The sequence below is a fragment of the Peromyscus maniculatus genome, chromosome 1, assembly GCF_049852395.1.
Source record: "Peromyscus maniculatus bairdii isolate BWxNUB_F1_BW_parent chromosome 1, HU_Pman_BW_mat_3.1, whole genome shotgun sequence".
Lineage (NCBI taxonomy): Eukaryota > Metazoa > Chordata > Mammalia > Rodentia > Cricetidae > Peromyscus > Peromyscus maniculatus.
In genome coordinates this window covers 123,671,306-123,690,794 of record NC_134852.1, presented here as the reverse complement: position 1 = coordinate 123,690,794, position 19,489 = coordinate 123,671,306, and the positions used below count along the sequence as shown (strand labels likewise).

The window sequence follows — 19,489 nt, the reverse complement described above, 5'->3', positions numbered from 1 at the left end:
CCAAAATACACAAATTGATACAACTCCGAGATACAATAGTATTGAAGTATTGTGCTTAATATGTCTGACCTTGCTCTTTTATTGGTGCCTCAGTGTTTTATTTCTGGGATAAAACACCATGACCAAAACACCCTGAGGAAAAAAGGGTTTATTTAATTTATACATCTCAACTACAGCCCATCACTGAGGTAAAGCAAGGCAGGAACTCAATCAGGGCAGGAACCTGGAGGCAGGAGCTGATGCAGAGGCTATGGGAATGCTGCTTACAGGCTTTGCTCCCCGTGGCTTGATTGGTCGACTTTCTTGTAGAACCTAGGACCACTTGCCTAGGGTGGCACTGTCCAGTGAGCTGGACCCTCTCGCATCAATCATTACTAAAGAAATGCCCTGCAGAGCAATCTGAAAGAAGCATTCTCTTACCTGAAGTTCCCTCATTCTGCATGACCTTAGCTTGTGTCAAATTGACCCCTCCCCCCCAAAAAAAGTGAACTAGCACAATCGACCAATAAAACGGGTTTTTGTTTCATCAGCAGAGGCCAAGACCCTTACACTCTGAGAAGTAAGAGAGGAGTGACCTCTCCCATTTGAAGAAAAAAAGTGTTGAATTTGACTTTTGAAAGCAGCAGAAAGTGTGCAGGCCCAAGGCCCACACCCCTCAACCTCCCCATCCTTATTAGTCACTTTCCCCCTTCAAGACTGCCCAACCCTAGGTTTATTCATTGTGAGAAACTTACCAGATACTCCACCAGCCTAAACGAGGGCTGATGAAACGGTGGACCTAGCTAAGTTTATCCAAGGTGAATGAAGTTTCCATTCAAGTTTTATGGGTACTAAAATACCATCCATTTAGGGGTAGGGAGATGGCTTAGTGAATACCAGGATTGTCTGCCAGCATGAGAACCTAAATTCAAATTCAGACACGTGTGCGCATGCACGCACGCACACACGCACACACACACACAGCAGGCATAGCTATGTGTGCCTGTAAACCTGACAACGGGGAACAGAGAGAAGTGGATCCCAAGAGCTCACAGGCCCAGGAGCATAGCTGAAACAGTGAGCTTCCAGTCCAGCGGGAGACCCTGCCTCAAGACAATGAGGCCAAGAATGATAAAGGAGGACACCCATGTCCTACTCCAGCTTCCCTGTGCACATGCCCAGGTGACCGTACCAGCACACTCACATACGTGCACCACACAGACAAGACTGGACATGCAAATCATCTACTTGATTTCCAGTATTACAATTCAAATGAGACGAAGTGGCTTAGCCACGACCTTCCAACGCACTCTGTGAAGTCCTGCAGCTCAGCACTTGACTCCGTTAAGAATTACAGCCTGTTTCTTAGGCTCTTTCTTCTTCCAGTCCATGTATCCCGTCTCTGACATGTGGTAGGTATTACATGGTTTCACTAATGTTTGTTGAATTGGGTAAAAGAATTCATTAATGAGTAATGTAATAAAAACCTATTTGTGTATAATCCATATAGAAAAGAAAATTGATCAGTAAGATTGGATCATGGTGGAATCAGCTGTTTCCAAGTGAGAGACTTTGAATTCCAAGGCATCAGAGAGCTGTCCTAGGGCACATAACAGGCAGCCCCTGATCTTTTCAGACTGATGACAGAATCTTGGCGGGCATGCCGCTAAAGAAGCTGTGGGGATTTCGGTTCAACGAGCCTGAACATTTTATTCATTGAAAAGGACCAAAATGGAATGGGCTGCCTCTGGGGTGCAAATGCCGTGTCGCTCTGAAGTGGAGTGGCATTTTCTGAAGGGCTTCGTGTATCAGGTGGGGAATTACATGAAAATGGCTTTAAGGCACCTTTAATCTGCCACTTTATGAGTGTGGCCTTGAGGGGTCTACACCATTATGAGAATCAGAATATGGAATCTTCCAGAAGTTGCAACAGAACTGTGCATCTAGAGCAAACCAGAACTCTCTCACCTCCCAGAGAGTCACTGCAGGCTGCCACCACAAGGGGAGGTCTAGGCAAGACCACATGATCCCACAAGTGGTGAACAATTACAAGTAAAATAACTACTTTCTTCTCATTAACTGTGTTTGGTTACCAGTATCCCAACTTGATCCTGGGTTGGTATGGATTAAAAATACTAAAATAATTAATTAGGAAGCTTTTATGGCTGAGATGGCTCCAAGGCCTTAGGTTCCTGCATAAACACAACAAAACCCAGCAAACAGCAAAACAAAAGGTAACCCAGGATATATTAATGTGATCCATCTTATAATAACCTTTTGCAATTTGTAAAGCCGCCAGCTCTCAAGTTCTATGTTGCAGTATCCCCTAAGCCCTAGCGCTTTCTCTGCAGGCCACCTCTACCTACTGACTCTAGCCAAAACCTCGATCTTTCCTGAGGCTACTGCTTCCCCTCAGCCCTCTCACAGGGTGGTGATTCCTCACTCCCACACCGACTCCTATCTGAGGAGCTTCAGGGAGCTGATCCTTCCTGTTTCTCAGTATTGCCTCCCAGGCTTGCTCCTTTTACTCCCCTGAGACCTACAGCTGTGTCTCCCATGTCTTTGTCAGTCACCATCCTCTGTTAACCCTGCACACTGATGAGCCCTTACACTGCATGGGGCCTGCTTCTTTCATTAGAGTTTGGAGTCCCGTCAGTGTTTTTCTGAGCTCTCCTTCATAGTCCTGAGTTATTTCAGCATCCACATATTTGATCTTTCAATGCCCAGCCCTCTCTTTTCAGGACTTCCTCATCCCCAGTGAACTTGTCTTCATGGAAATTATTGAAGGAACCATTATATTCTGTCAAGAGGTAAATCACCAAGAGGGAGTGGCTTTGGTTTGGGGTTCTTAAAATGCAAGCAGGAGACACTGCCACTCTGAACTCAAATGCAGCCCAAGCCAGATCTCTGAACTAGGCCACCTGTCCTGTGCAAGCTGGCTTTCATACTTAGACAAAAAGCAAATTTCTGAAAAAATGATGCATTAACTTCTGCTGACCTTCTGCTGAAGGATGAATTTCTTCTCCCAGACCATCTACAGACTTGGACATACCCCATCCTCATCTCATAAGACAGCTTAACTGTCACAGGGACCAATCATAAGCCCCAAGAAAGCCCTCTATAGGCCCCACTATATACATAGTCTATACCATACATAGTCTATCTACATAGTCATTATTTAGTAAAACCATGGGGTGCTATTTAAATATATGTTTTCCCCAACTACAACCCTAATAGAAGATGGCTTCTCTGTTTTTGACTAGGTGGATTTTTTTTTCTTGGCCTAGAGTATCAAGGGAATCAGCAATGGAATCAGCAAATAAATCTCCACTGAAACTCAAGGAAGATAACTTCATAGAGAAGAAAGCGGGGGCTGCAGGTCCCCAGGTCCACCCCATGGGAGGTTACTGGCATGAGGAAGCTGAAGGCATCCTATGCAAGTAAGGATCTTGTGTGATAGATTTGGAGGATGCATTTAACTTCTTATCATTCCCCAGTAGTAAGTGGGACATTGACTAGAGAAACTGAGGATTGCTGATCAGGTTCTGACCATTGTGGACCCATGGCTACATAGGTCATGGTTTCTTACAGAGATTGGGGGCAGAGTTCTATCATCACTTACAGTCTGGCTATTATACATATATTCTGTCTCTCAGCCTCCATTCCTCCTCGGCCATTCATTGCCATGGTCAAGGTTCTGAACCTCATGATTACCAACGACTGTGGCTTGGTTTTGCTCATTTTTTTCTGTCTTCTTTTTTTAGTCCACTCTTTGGCACCCCAACAATTCATCTCTAAGCCCACAACATTCTAATTCCATCACCTTTTACTATCAAAAAGGACCCTTCTACATCCTCATGTCTTGTCTTCATTCTTCTCTCCACCCAGCTGAAATTCTCTCACCGGTAAAATCAGTTCTTCCCACACTCATCCTGGGATTTTGGCTGGATGCACCTGTCTCACCTGATTAAGGCACAGCGTAGCTACAAGCCAACGTTTCACCAATGCCACAGCTGCATTCCCACAGCAGCCACAGCTAGAAAGCTTATGCAGCTGTGCTGACCACCAGGGAGACATTCAGGGATGAAGCTTTCCTCCTCTTTAACAAAAAACGATGCACAGTTACAGGCATGGAATCACCAGGACTTTCACAACCAGACCCTTGGAGAGGCCCATGCAAACAAGTAGAGAGCCCTGAGCTTAAGCTTCCTGAGCTCCATAAGCTTGCCCTTGCTGACTGGTCTCTCGCCTCAATGCTGGACTTTCAATGCTGCCCATCAGTTATGTTTTATCTCCTCTAAGTTTCTTAAATGGCTTTCAGAAAGAAGGAAGCAATAACATAGAATTCCCACCATTTCCCAGAACCCACCTGCCTGTTCACTTCATCTCCTCCATTACTGCCAAGGACTCTGTGGGTGCTGCAAGGGCAGCCCTCCTCCATTCCCCTCCCTGCTCTCCCCACCACCTCCCTCCTTCTCCCCCTCCCCCCCCCACTCTCACTTATATCCCTCTTTATGGGGGCCTTCCCAGCAGCAAGTAATGTCTCTAATCTTAAAAATGAGCAGTCCCTGGAATTTGATTCTTCTTGTCAGTCATCCCACTTCTCTCCTTTCAAAACAAACTCCTCACAAGAGCTGTGTTCCTCCCTTAGGTTCTCGGTCTAGATTTTTTACTCTGTCACTCTGTCCTCCTTGACCAGGTCCGTGGGGACTTCCATGTTGACAGCCCACACAGCTCTTTCCAGCCGGCAGCTCGTGTCACTTACCTGGGGTGTGGTGGTAGACCCCCCTCCTCCCGACCCTCTGCATTTGTGTTCAGGATACCGTGTTTATCTGGCTCGTCTCCTCTCTCGCTGGGGGTGCCTTCCAATTCTTTGCTTATTTGTCAGGCAAATTCTTCCAAAAATAGTAAACAGCATATCTAAGTTGGGTATAAGGAAAATAAAAATCTTTAAAAGAAAGAAAAAAAGAGAGGGGCTGGAGAGATGGCTCAGTGGTTGGGAGCTCATACTTCTCTTGCAAAGGACCTGAGTTCAGTTCCCAGCAGCCACATTGGGTCTGCTCAATCCAGAGTATCCAGTGCCTTTTCTGGTCATTTATGTGGATATCTGCACTCATAACTCACAGGCACATAACCACACAGACATGCATGCACATAATTTTATTTTTTTAAGTTGTGTGTAAGGCCATGGCACACAGGGTCTGGTGTACTCTGGACACTGGAAGTGATTAGGGGCTGTAGACCTTCCCTGTAGAAGCAATTACAGATGTAACTCCTTACAGGAACACTGCCACTGTTGGATTTGGTGGGCTTCAGACGTTCTGGTGGCTCCTTATTTGTATGACCAATGAACAGTGCATGTTTTGTTATCTCAGGGGATAAAACCTTGACATGATCCCTCAACTCTTCATCATCTTTACATGTTGAGGTGACTCAGGGCCTCTTCCCTGACTTTTTCATCTTTTTGAACACATTGTTCCCCTGGAGATTCCGCCTCACCTGTCAGCTGATTTATCTGTCAATCACAGAGGGAGTAATTTCTAGGGACCACAATAATTTCAGAGATCCATGAATATGCTTTGACTTCTTTCAAAATTAAAATTTAAAAAAAAATGAGTGTCATAATAATGAACCCAGGCTAAGTTATATTCCTCTGTATATTTTTATTTTTAATGGAGAAAAGATATCATGAAGACAAAAGTGCCTAGGGCCCATGAATGTCATGAGGTGGCCCTGAGTTTTATGGCATTAAATACCATGTAGATTCAATCACACAGCTCTCCAATTCATTTCCCCAGCATAGACCTTAACCCTGAACTGCAAATTTGCATGTCCATATCATATGAACACAAACTGACCCACTGGTCGGGTGATCCCAGGTGTTTGTTCCAGGACACGTAATCACAGAGTCTATAGTCTTATATGCACACAAATGAGACACAAAATAAGTATGTATTTGGGATAAGAAGGCTGGGATGATATCTCATTAGCAGAGTACTTGCCTAACATGCACAATGCCCCAGATTCAATACCCAGAACTTTATAAAACCAGGTGTGATGTCACACACACACACACACACACACACACACACACACACACACACACACACACCTGTAACCCCTGCACTTAGGTGGAGACAGGCTTGTCAGCAATTCAAGGTCATCACTGAGCCTGGGCTATATGAGACAAATAGAGACAGAGAACAAGAACTGCAAACTGCAATTTAAAAAGACAACAAGGCTTGGAATAAGTCACAAAATCCAGAAAGAAAATACAGCACCTGCATTGGTTGTCTGAGCTTTTACACAGTGTTTTCCTACCAACCTGGGGTGGATGCTCTTTGACCACCTCTTCATTTTCTCCATCAGGAATGAGAAGGCAGTTAGGTCTTTCCACTAGCACAGCTGGTGGAAAGCAGGTTTTCAATACTGACTGTGTAGTGAATGTCATTTCAGCGTCGAAACTTGTTGGTAAAGTCCATACTCTTTGAGGACTGGGTCTGAGTTCTCCGGGCTCTTGAGCACCTTTTCTATGGAGCTGTAGGACTTTGGAGTACTGCGGGGTTTTCTGTTTGGTGTGATGGAGCTGACTTCTTGAACTGACAGACTCGTTCTCCCGTTTCTGTCAATGTCATACTGTGGGAGTACTACCTTCAGTACTGTTGATGTCGTGGTGTGAATTAACAATGCCTTTAGTTACTTCTCATCTTACTTATTAATTTCCTTACTTACTAATTTCCTGGATTTGCAAACTTCCATGTTAAATTTATGTCTTTTCATGATCAGTTACTAAATCCAGTATAATTTGAAAATTCCATTAGTTTTGTTTGCAAAATAACTTCTTTATATCTCATTGTTCATACTTATTGTTTTTGCTTCATATTCCATTCAATTTTATTTTTCAAGTTTATGAGGGGTTTTTGTTTGTGGTTTTTTTTTTTTTTGAGATGGGGGTCTCACTATATAGCCTAGGCCATCCTTGAATCTAATATCCTCTTACCTCGGCCTCCTGAGTTATTTTTATGTAAATATTCTGTCATATTTTTAAGATTAAAATACTTTAAAGATAAATAGTACTTCTTGAAAACATTCAGAACAGTGATCTGTGGTTCCTAACTTGTTTTATTTAAACATTTCTAATATCCAAAATGAAGTTGAAGTAGCATAATCATTGATTACCAAGCATCTATTTTAACACACACACACACACACACACACACACACACACACACACACACACACACACACACAGCTATTGAGTAATTTTAGCTATATCTACTGTTTTAGTTAGGGTTTCTATTGTTGTGAAGAGACACCATGACCACAACAACTCTTATAAAGGAAAATGTTTAATTGGAGCTGGCTTAAGTTTCAGAGGTTTAGTCCATTTTCTTCACGGTGGCATGCAGGCAGACATGGTGCTGGAGAGGGAGCTGAGAGTTCTATGTCTTGATTCACAGGCAGCAGAAGCAACTGCATCCCATACTGGGTGTAGCTTGAGCATAGGAGACCTCAAAGTCCCCTCCACAGTGACACACTTCCTACTCCAACAAGGCCACACCTCCTAGTAGTGCCACTCCCTATGGGCCAAATATTCAAACACTTAAGTCCACAGGGGCCATTCCTATTCAAACCCCCACATTCACCCATTCACCCCATCATTAAATATATACCTGAAAGGAAAAGACTACCATTTTGACTTGGTCTCAGTGAAAACTGAATCCTTTGCTTATGATTGATGATTAAAAGTTTCTATAGCTCTCACTCTGAAAATAGCTATTCTTGATCCTTCTAGTTCCCACATAGCTGTCAACTTGATCTTGTCAAAATCAAATTGGAACCTGCCAGTCCCCCAAAGCACCTAACAGACCTGATCCTACTGTACGCCTTCCAGGTCTCTGCACAATCTGGGCCAATACTGACTTCACCAGGATGCTAGCTAGTACTCTCCCCTTTCTGGCTTCCGTTATATAGATCTCCTTCTTTCAGGACTAGTTACCCCAGGCCACTGCACATGTCATTTTCTTTGCTTAAAATGTCGCCCTACCAAATAAAACAAAGAGGCCCACTCCCTCACCAGCTTTGGCTCTTGGCTGAAGCCTCGGCTCTCAGTGAGGACTTCACTGCCTACCCTACTTCTCTATTTCATCTAGCTCCTATACTATATCTAGTATTAAGTCCTAGGGCTCACTTGAACATTAAATAAAATTAATTGACTGAAAGAATGAAAGTCTAAAAATCGGAGACTTTATGCTATTTTTTTAAAACATACTTTAGGTGGAATCATTCTGGAATTTTGTTGTTCATTCTAGGGAAATGTTGTGTTTCTCAAATATTTTTGTTGTTGTTGTTCATTCCGTTCTTCATTCAATAAACCAACAAGTTCTGTGCTTAAAGAATGTTCAGTATTGTGCAAGGTCCTGGGCACACATTGCTGAAGGAGGGAAAGATGGCCCCAGGTCTCCTGAAGCTCATGGCTATGAAGAAAGTGGACTAGAGCCAGCAGGCTTGGCACATCACTCCCTGAGCACAGATTTGCATAGAACTGGGCAAGTCCAACTCCTGGAAATTCACTTCCAGCATATTCTACAGATGCACAGATCCCAAACACACTTAGAAAACAACATCAAACACAATGTAGTTCAGATAGGTATCAGATACAAAGGTTTAGAACCCATGCATGTCTCCTTAAATTTACTTCTAGCCTCATATTCTGTGTTAATGTCTGTAATTATTGAGCTTTGATGAGATCTGTATTCCTAAAGAAAGAAGAAGCCAAAGGGACCGGCATTTTGGGCTTTGGAATAGCTTTTAAGCCCTAAGATTCCAGCTCTTTATCCAGATTTAAGTAGCCAGAGAATATGCGCATAATTCTAGACTGCCACAGATTTCCAACAGCCTTTCTCGCCCTGTTCTCAGATGGCCGTGATATTTTCTTGAGTGTGTGCATCTTGTCTGTTTTAATATGTAGTATTTCACAAGTTTTAATCATTCCCACTAGAGCGTGGGCAAAGGTGCGGGCGGTGTGAGGGAGGAGAGTCTCACGATGCAGAAGTTGGAGAGCTGTCACTGTTCAAACCCAAATCATCTGTGTTTCCTTTCCTCTAAGTCCATGAAACATAGCTCAGAGGAAAAACACATCCTACTACCTGGCACACTGTGGGTTCTCAAGAGCATATGACTGAGTTTATCAGCTTGTCTTCCATAGCTCATAACACAATGCCACAGGCTGAGGAAGTTATAGAGAAAAGAGGTCTCTTTGGGTGCATAGTTCTTTTTCTGATTTCATTTTTGTTGCTATGACAGATACTTCAACTACAAGCAACTTAGGGAAGGAAAGGGCTTATTAAGCTTTCAAATCTGGATCATGGCCTCTCATTTCAGGGAAGTCAGAGTAAAAATTCAAGCAGCTAGTCACATCACATCCATAGCCAAAAGCAAAGAGAAAACATACTTCTGTGCTCACACTCATCCAGCTTTCTCCTGTCCGGCATAGTTCAGGACCCAGCCTGTGAAAGGATCCTGCCCACATTTAAGGTTGGCCTTCCTGCTTCAACAATTAGGACCTCCCCCCCAGTCATGCCACAAGCCAACTCCACCTAGACAGCTCCTCACTAAGACTCTTTCTGTGTGACTCCAGCTTGTGTCAAGTTTCCAGCCAAAACTAACCAGAAGAATTTTGGAGACACAAGGTGCTAAACATGCAGATGCCCTTCTTGCAGACAGTATCAGATGGTGCAGGTACCACACTGCAAGAAATAGGGGGAGAGGTGTGTTATGTATATTACCTCTGGTCTCTCTTCCCTCTTCTTAGAAAATCAACAATATTCAAACATAGGGCTCCACCCTGGTGGCCTTATCTAGTCCTGATCACCTTCCAAATGCCAAATTGCAATTGTTTCCACCCTCTTAATATTTCCCAACGGGTTTAATCCCCAGCATGAATCTCCAAAGGGACAAACCATATTCAAAATGCAGAACCAAGAAAATGAACCTTTTCAAATTGTATTTGGGAGATACTGTAGGCAGAGGCATACTCAGGCAAGTTAGTAACGAGAACGGCAAGCAATATGCTGCATCTAACTAATTTAATTCTGCTTGCTTTGGTTTGGCTCATTTGATTGTAAATAACCCAGATGGCCTTAACTCCACAAACCTTCTGGAGTTACTCCTCCCTCCTGCCTTCCTCTTCCTTCATATGCGCACACAGATAAGAACTAAAACAATACCAAGAGTAAACAAAGTAGGCTACACTGTCCACCCACTTATTGCAAAGTAAGTGATTTGAAGCCAGCATGCTGGTCTGGATACAGAATTCTGAGGACACCCAGAAGACACTCTCATGCCCCTCCCAGCTGCAAGCCTTCCTTTCCCACAAAATCATCACTTAAATATTTTTGTTTGTTTTAGATTTATTTATGTGTAAGTGTTTTGCCTGCTTGTATATATACACACCATGTATGTGCCTGGTGCCCACAGAGGTCGGAAAAGGGTGTCAGATCCCTAGAGCTGTGGTTATGGATGATTGTGAGCTGCCATGTGGGAACTAAACCCAAGACCTCTCTGCAAGAGTAAGTGCTCTTAACTGCTGAGCCATCTCTCCAGTCTGCAAAGTAATCATTTTCCTGAATTTTAGTTTGATCAGCAATACACATATCCCTAAATAGTATAGTTAAACCTCTTAGATTAGATCTCTCTCTCTCTCTCTCTCTCTCTCTCTCTCTCTCTCTCTCTCTCTCTCTCTCTCTCTCTCTCGTGTGTGTGTGTGTGTGTGTGTGTGTGTGTGTGTGTGTGTGTGTGTGTCTTCGGATGGCTAGACAAGCACTCTACCACTGAAATACATTTTGTTTGTTTTTTGTTTTTTCGAGACAGGGTTTCTTTGTGTAGTTTTGGTGCCTGTCCTGGATCTCGCTCTGTAGACCAGGCTGGCTTCGAACTCACAGAGATACACCTGGCTCTACCTCCTGAGTGCTGGGATCAAAGGTGTGTACCACCACCACCCGGCCCCAGACTTTTTTTTTTTAATCTCAAGTTGTTCAAGCTAACCTCGAACTCACAGCCTAGGCTGGACTTGGACATCAACTTCCTGTCTTAGACTCAAGTAGATGAGACTGCATGTGCCCTAGTTAGCTTTCTACTGCTGTGATAACAGCTGTTACCAAAAGTTACTTGGGGAGGAAAGAGTTTTTGGCTTAAACATACTGATCACAGTCCATCACTGAAGACAAGTCAGCAAAGGAACCCTAGCAAGAGGAGAGGCAGGAACTGTGAAGGAATGGAGGAATGCTGCTCACTGCCTTGCTCCCCATAGCTTGCTTATTATTTTACAGCCCAGGACTACATGCCAAGGGGTGGCCACACAGTGGGCTGGGCCCTCCCACATCAGTAATTAAGAAAATCAATAATACAGAATATTTATGTCTTTGTCTCTACAATGACTTAAAACAGTCTATGTGGGGTCTTAGAAATTTTTAAATCACAGATAGTTAATGTTGTTATATTATTCTAATTGGTATTTTTACTTTCATTTTTAATAGGTATGTTATATGAATGTATATATGGATATATAAAATGCAATTGATAGTTTCTATGGACCTAATGGCACTTTGCCAAACCCAATTAAGACAGTAAACTATATGTTATAAAGATAATCAGGGGATAGAGCAATTAAGAGCACTTGCTGTTCTTGCAGAGAACTCAGGTTCAGTTTCCCAAACCCACAGGGTGGCTTACGTGTAATTCTAGTTCAGGGGATCTGGTTCTCTTATCTGGACTTCCTGGAATCCTGCATGCATGTGGTACACATAAACTCATTCAGACTCACACACCTACACATAAACAATAAATACATAAATAAATATATAATATAATATTGGAATGCAATCTCCAATATTTCTTTTAAAATTCTTTTAATTTTATAGGTCTATAGCTGTATTTCCTGTGACTGGCAGTCTTATTTCTACCTTTCCAATTCTTATACTTTAATTTCTGTCTCACTCTAATGTACAGATCCTTCACCCCAGTGTCAGATAGAAATGATAATTGCCTTGTCTTACTCTCGATTTTCATGCACAAATCTTCAATATTTCACATCAAGTACATTTTTTTAACTTTCTAGGTACTTGTTATTCAATTAACATCCCCTTAATCTTATTTTGTTTAGAGGTTTTATCATAAGCGTTGACTTTTACAGATTGGTCCTGCTACACAGACAATTTCATTATTTTTTTTCCACTTTCATTCTGTTAGTGTGATGTTTCATTTTTTCAGGCCACCATCACAGAAGATTATAGGCAAGGCAACTTACAAACAACAGCAATCTATTTCCCATAGTTCCAGGGCTTGGGAAATGCAAGATCCATATGAGTCTAATTCAGGGTCTGGCAAGGGCCAGCTTCCTCAGTCATCCATAGCCTCCTTGTCACCGTGAGTGGTAGAATGGGTGAAGCACTCTCGGGTCTTTATTAACGAGGACTCTAGTCCCACTTACAAGGGCTCTGCCTTCATGGTCTAGTCGCCTCCCAAAGCACTCACCTCCAAATACCACCAGATCAGAGATTAAGTTCAACATAGGCATTTGGAGAGAACACACATTCAGACCACATTATGTGGTGAATTATATTATTTAATTATGTGTGTTATGTTGTGTGTGATGTGTGTGTGGTGTAACTTATGTACTTTTGTAACATGCTTATACACATGTAACTCTTATAACATGTTTATACACAGAAGACAGAAGGATGTTGGGTGTCCTGCTTTACTACTTACCATCTTAGTCTCCTGATACACTGTCTCTCTCTGATCCTGGAGCTAGGCTAGCAACCAGCAAGCCCCCACAATTCTCTGCCTCTTCCCACAATGCTGGGGGTTCAGACATGTATGTCGCTACATAAAGCTTTTTACATGGATCTGAACAAAGGTCTTCATGCTTGCACAACAGATTCTTTTATGAATCATCCCTCCGGTCCCTAATTGCAAAGACAGCACATTAGGGCAGCAGTTCTCAGCCTTCCTAACACTCCGGCCCTTTAATCCAGTTCCTCATGTTGTGGTGACCCTCAACCGAACAATTACCCCCATTGCTACTACATAGCTGTAATTTTGCTACTGTTATGAATCGTAATGTAAATAGTTTGGGAGACAGAGATTTGCCAAAGGGGTCACAACCTACAGGTTGAGAACCACTGCATTAGGGAATGAAATTAAGCAAGTTTTTCTCAGAGTAATCTGACAAGAATGAGCCCACATTTGATTTCTCCACCTCTCCCCCTGTATCTTCTGACTCTAACAAAGGGCTTTGCTCTATAATTATGAACAACACAGAAAACACGGGGTAGGAAGAAGATGAGACATTCTTTACAGAGATCTTTAACAGAGCTTTACAGGGGAAGTAGTTACTTTACTGACCTAGAATAACACTCAAAACCACACACAGATGTTATCAACTTATATCCACATGTTGCTTCCAACATTTATGATGGGTATTTGTTTCAAGGTTGCTTTCAACCTGCTGACTGCTTTTTATCAAATTATTGCCACCCCACACACATACACACATAAATTATTCCGAGTCAGGGGTATGGAAGAGTGCATAGTTTAAGATTAAATCTATGCTTTTGGCTTAAGATGTAAAGGATAAGTGCATTTGTAAATCCAAGACATAGTAAGGTTGGATACATGGTGCTCTTAAAGGCAGACTAGCCCTTAACAAGCTGAGTACACAGTAGGAGAGCAAGAAAAGTACATAGTCTTAGGTGATCTCAAGGGGTATTATTTTAACTTGTCTGTGAGGTCCAGGAAAAGTGCAGTCTCATTGGAGTAAGAGATATTTTAGAAAAATACACCACCATGTCTTAGTTACTTTTCTACTCCTGTGGTTAAACACCATGAGCAAAAGCAAGTAGGGAAAAATGGTTTTTTTGGCTCACACTTCCACATTGTAGTCCATTATTGAAGGAAGTCAGGACAGGACACAAACAGGGCAGGAACCTGAGGGCAGGAGCTGATGCAGAGGCCATGGAGGAGTGCTGCTTACTGGCTTACTCAGTATGTATTCTCATAGAACCCAAGACCATCAGCCCAGAGGTGACCGCAACGACAGGGGACTGGGCCATCCTTCATCAATCACTAGTTAAGAGAGTGCTCTGCAGATATGCCTGCCACCTGATCCTATAGAAGCATTTCTCAATTGAGCTTCTCTCCTTTCAGATTACTATAGCTTGCATCAAGTTGACATGAAGCTAGACAGCACAACTGACCCCTTGTCAACTTGATACACAAATATATTACTGTTAAGTCATAACCTTTCCTTTTGCTTTTGTCCCCAAGATGGCATATTTATATTGTTTATATTGCCATATAAAACATAGTTAACTTTAAAAAATCCCATGTGAGTTCAAGGCCAGCCTGATCTACAGGGCGAGATCCAGGAAAGGCGCAAAGCTACACAGAGAAACCATGTCTTGAAAAACAAATTAAATTAAATAAAATCCAGTCTCTTTTGAAATCAAAGTCTGTAAAACTACAATTTTTTTTTTTAAAAAGTTTAAAGTCTCTCAGCTGTGGAGTCCTCCCTATTAAAAAAAAAAAAAAAGTTAAATACTTTTCAGTTCAAGAGGAAATAACCGGGGCATAGTCACAATCAAATGAAGCAAAGCCGAATTCCAACCACCTAAATATCTCAGTACCCAATGTCTGGGATCCATTTATGATCTTCTGGGAGCCTGGGTCACTTCTCTGGCTCCACCCACTGCATCCACACAGATTGTCTCCTAAGGTCAGGCCAGCTCCACTCCAGCGTTACTGATGTTCTTGGTGGTTGTCCATGGTATTGGTATCACCAAAGTGCTAGGGTCTCTTGCTGTAGCTGGGGTGTTCTTTTACCAATAGCCTCTCCTGACCTCTCTTCAGGGATACCAGCCACACAGTGCCAAGCCTTAGTTATTCTCCATGACCTCTTCATGATTCAAAATCAGTACCACCTGGGTAACTCTTACACTACCAAGTTTGGCTGCTGGAACAACATTGGCCACCTCTGGAATGCAGCTACTGTGTGCCAACTGTGAGAAAACACATCCCAGATTTCACCTCAACAATGCTGGTCCCTTCTTAATCACTGCTGGTTTCTCAGCTCTAGTTAACCAGCTTTGATTATCTCAGCAAAGCAAACGTTTCCCTTCAGTGGTTCTGGTATCTTATTATCCACAGCTGACTCTTCAGCCTCAGCTAATGAGAACCATGGATTCTTAACTCAAAATATACAACAGCCTCAATAGAGTCTTTAAGTGACTATCAAACTTCCCTCTGGAACTTCACAAGCCAGGCCTCCATTGTCTGCATTTCTCTCAGTACTCTTATCTTCCAAACTCCCACAGAACAGCTCACCAAGCTTTGAACATTCAATGGTTTTCTAGCCCAAAATTCCAAGTCCTTCCACAATCCTCCTAAAACCAATGTGGTCAGGTTTGCCATAGTAATATCTCACAAGCCTGAAACCAATTTCTGTCTTATTTTCTACTGATGTGATGTAACACTGTAACCAAAACCAAGTTGGGAGGAGGAAGGGGCTTATTTGGCTTACATTTACGTATCATAGTCCATCACTGAAGGAAGTCAGGACAGGAACTCAAACAGGGCAGGAACTTAGAGGCAGGAGCTGATGCAGAGGCCATAGAAAAGTACTTCTTACTGACTTGCTACCAATGGCCTGCTCAGTCTGCTCTCTTATAGTACCTAGGGCCACCAGCTCAGGAGTGGCACCACTCACAAATAGCTGGGCCCTCCCCTATTAATCACTAATTAAGAAAATGCCCTACAGGCTTGAATACATCCTCCATTTTATGGAGACATTTTCTCAATTGAGTCTCCCTCCTCTCAGATGAGTCTAGCTTGTGTCAAGTTGGCATAAGTAGCCAGTACATGCTAGAACATCTAATGAACTGATTTTTAGGAGCTGTAGTCCTAGTGAAACCCTCTTTGGTTATAATGTTTTATAATCTTTTAACTTATCACTTGGTTCAGTTTGCCAACATTTTCTTTAGGACTTTTGCATGTATTTTCATAATGAAACTGACTTTAATTTTCTTTTCCTGTCATGTTTTTTTTTCCAGATTCAGATTCAAAATCATGATTGCTTCATAAAACACTTTAGATGGGGAGATTTTCTCTTTTTATAACTTCTAGAAGAGTTTAAGATTTATGCTATTATTTTTGTAACGTTTGGTAGAATTTACAATAAACCATCTGTAAATGGTTGTCTATATTAGTCTGGAAATGTCTGTTTTACATTATTCTTGAAGGGTAATTTTAATTTGTTTTATTTTGTATTTATTCCATGTATTGGAGCATACAGGTTGTGGTCAGAGGACAACCTGTAGGAGTCAATTCTCCCCCTCTGTCATGTGGGTTCCAGGGATTAAACTCAGATCATCAGGCTAGGTGGTAAGTGCCCCAACCTGTACACCACCTCACCAGCTCTTGGAGGGAGGGAATGTTTTAAGGATTGTAAAATTCTAATTTATAGTCATATTCTTTTAGTAGCTCATCTCCCACTATTTTCTGTTCCCATTCTTCCTGTTGATGTGTCAGTTGCTAGTCTTATTCTTGTGACTTTCTTCTGTTGCTGCTTTGAAAACTAATTCATTACCCTTTGTTCTCGGAAACTTCAGTATGATGTATTAACATAGAGCACTTATTTATCCTCCAGGAACTTTGTTAGGAATGTCAAAACACTGGATTAACTTTGAAATTTCTCAGCTATTATTTCTTCAAAATTCTCTCTCTCTCTCTCTCTCTCTCTCTCTCTCTCTCTCTCTCTCTCTCTCTCTCTCTCTTTCTCTCCCCAGAAAACATTGATTAATACATAGACCAGTGATAACAATATTAGAGTCATCTGAATTACTTTTTCCTTCATTGTCTCTTTTGCTCTTATTATTTACCAGCTTTGGTTTCTCTGTTCCCATCTGAATACTTTCTTTCAAACTATCTCCTAATGCTATTAATTCTCTTATTACTAATCAGACCCATTTATTAAATTTTAGTTTTCATATATATTGAAAAATTCTATTACTCTGTGATTTTGACTTTCTCACATGCTCCAAATTTATTCACTTTTCAATCAAATCTGGCCTCAATATACCTTAGATAATCAATCCAAAATGTATCCAGTTAATGGCACCCTAGATCCCAATATTATTCAGGATCTTTACAAATCCTACAAACCATCCAGGGTTACAGAAAGAGATTCTCCATTTCCTCTTTCTCTTTTCTGCACCCCAAGCCCTGTTGCTTTTGATCTGGTCTCCCACACACAGGGTGTAATGTCCTGTCTTTATGTTATTGAGGATGGATCTGTAACTTTGTTGCAAAGTGGGAGCCGGAGCCAGACCAAGCAGGAGGGGGAGAGAGCAAAGGAATAGATCAGTAGTAGGGTGCACATCCCTGACCCACACCCCTCCCTGGCTGAGGTGTCTCCCTCGTTCTGCTTAGTGTCCTCTCCTAAGGTATGTAAGGATCATTTGTGTCTGCTGACTCCTGCCACCCACAAAATTTGATTCCAAGGCAACTTATAAAAGAAAGAGCTTAAGGCTCCAGAGAGTTCGTGATGGCAGAACAAGGGCACAGAGGTAGGCAACTGGAGTAGAAGCTGAGAGCTCACATCTTCATCCACAAGCAGGAGGCAGAGAGGCACATTGGGAATGGCGTGAATCTTTTGAAAGCTCAAAGTCCACCGCTAGTGACACACCTCCTCCAACAAAGCCACAGCTTCTAATCCTTCTTAAGCAGTTCCAGCAACTGGGGACCAAGTATTCAAACATCTGAGACTATGGGAGCCATTTCCATTCAAACCACCACAACTATCTAAGCACATCAATGGCCACAAAAGGAACTGGGAAATTTGTTCACAGATACATCACTGTAAAATCAGGAATACAAAGAACAATCCACAGTGATTATTTTGCAGCCATATCTGACTAACTGAACCATCAAGGAACATATCCTTCTTAAATGAGTCATTACAGAACTGTTAAGTCTATCAATTGTCTGTCCTCCATGGATTCTTCTTTTCTCTGTGGATTGAAATGTCTATGGGGTCAAGGAAAGGCTCATTTGGCATTTCCCTCAATCCTCCTGGTGGTGGTTTGAATAGGCATGGCCCCCATAGATTCATGTGTTTGAATGCATGGCCCATAGAGAATGGCACTCCTAGGAGGTGTGGCCTTGCTGGAGGAAGTATGTAACTGGGGGTGGGCTTTGAGGTCTCATATGCTTAAGCTACACCCAGTATGGTACACAGTCTCCTTCTGCTGCCTGTGGATCAAGGTGTAGGACTCTCAGCTCCTTCTCTAGCACCATGTCTTCCTGCATGCTACCATGCTTCTTGCCATGATAATGATGGACTAAACCTCTGAAACTGTAAGCCAGCCCCAATTGAATGTTTTCTTAATAAGAATTACTATGGTTATGGTATCTCTTCAGAGCAATAGAAACCCAAACTAAGACAGATGGTACCAGAGATTGGAGTATTGGCGTGATAGGCCTGACTATGTTTTTGTTTGGAGGAATTTCGACCGTGGGACTTTGGATTAGGAAAGCAATAGCATGCTTTAAGTGGTGCTTAATAGACCATATTAATAGGAGCACGGAAGACAGTGGTGCTGAAGGTTATTTGAACTGTGGGAGACTGGCTCAAGAGGTTTCAGAGGAGAAGAATTTTAGTATGTGGCCTAGAGACTGTTCTTGTGATATTTTGGCAAAGAATGTGGCTGCTTTTTGTCCATGTTCTAAGAGTCTGTCTGAGGTTAAAGTGAAGAGTTTTGGATTAATTCCGTTAGCAAAGGAAATCTAAAAACCTAGTATTAACTCTGTTGTGTGGTTATTAGTGTTCACTCCTATGAATATTTATAATGAAAAGGAGTAAACTGAGCAAGCAAAAATACAAAATGTACAGATGGAGAAGAAAAGGAGCACCAGGAAGTGGAATGGAGCTAATACTGTCTTCAAGGAGATAATCAGATGAAGAAATGGAATAAAGGGAGTAGTGATCTCAGGGCAAGACTCCACCCAGCTACACTTTCAACTGGTGAAAGGAATTAAAGAACGGCTTAGGGCTAGGTATGGTGGTACACCCCTTTAATCCCAGTACTCAGGAGACAAAGGCAAGTTTGTCTCTGAGTTTAAGCCCAGCCTGGTCTACAGAGCAAGTTCCAGGACAGCCAAGCTCAGGCAATGAAGGAAACCATCTAAAACAGAAAGCTGGTGAAGATGTAATTGAATGAAGGGGCCATGTTCCAGCCCCAGTAAGCAGCAGAACTTGGCAGCTTTGGCTATATGGTTCTGGCTTTGGAGTCAAGAATAGAAGAAAGGGGTTATGGAATCTCCCTCTGTGACTAAGGAAAGATGCTAAAGCCAGGTGTGTGGCAGGGGTGCCCTGCATGGAGGCCTAGAGAGGCCATTGTATGAAGCTATAAAGGTGAAGCCTGGATTTCCTTGGAGACCTCAAGATATTGGA

General features: G+C 42.3%; 1 long non-coding RNA gene across 1 annotated transcript; it reads left to right on the top strand.

Moving 5' to 3' along the window:
* Positions 1–1,948: 1,948 nt before the first annotated feature.
* LOC143272353 (uncharacterized) lies at positions 1,949–16,212 on the top strand. Its single transcript, XR_013049852.1, has 4 exons — positions 1,949–2,213; positions 2,721–2,789; positions 3,267–3,419; positions 16,089–16,212. It is a non-coding gene; the product is annotated as an uncharacterized LOC143272353 (long non-coding RNA).
* The last annotated feature ends 3,277 nt before the right edge of the window (positions 16,213–19,489 follow it).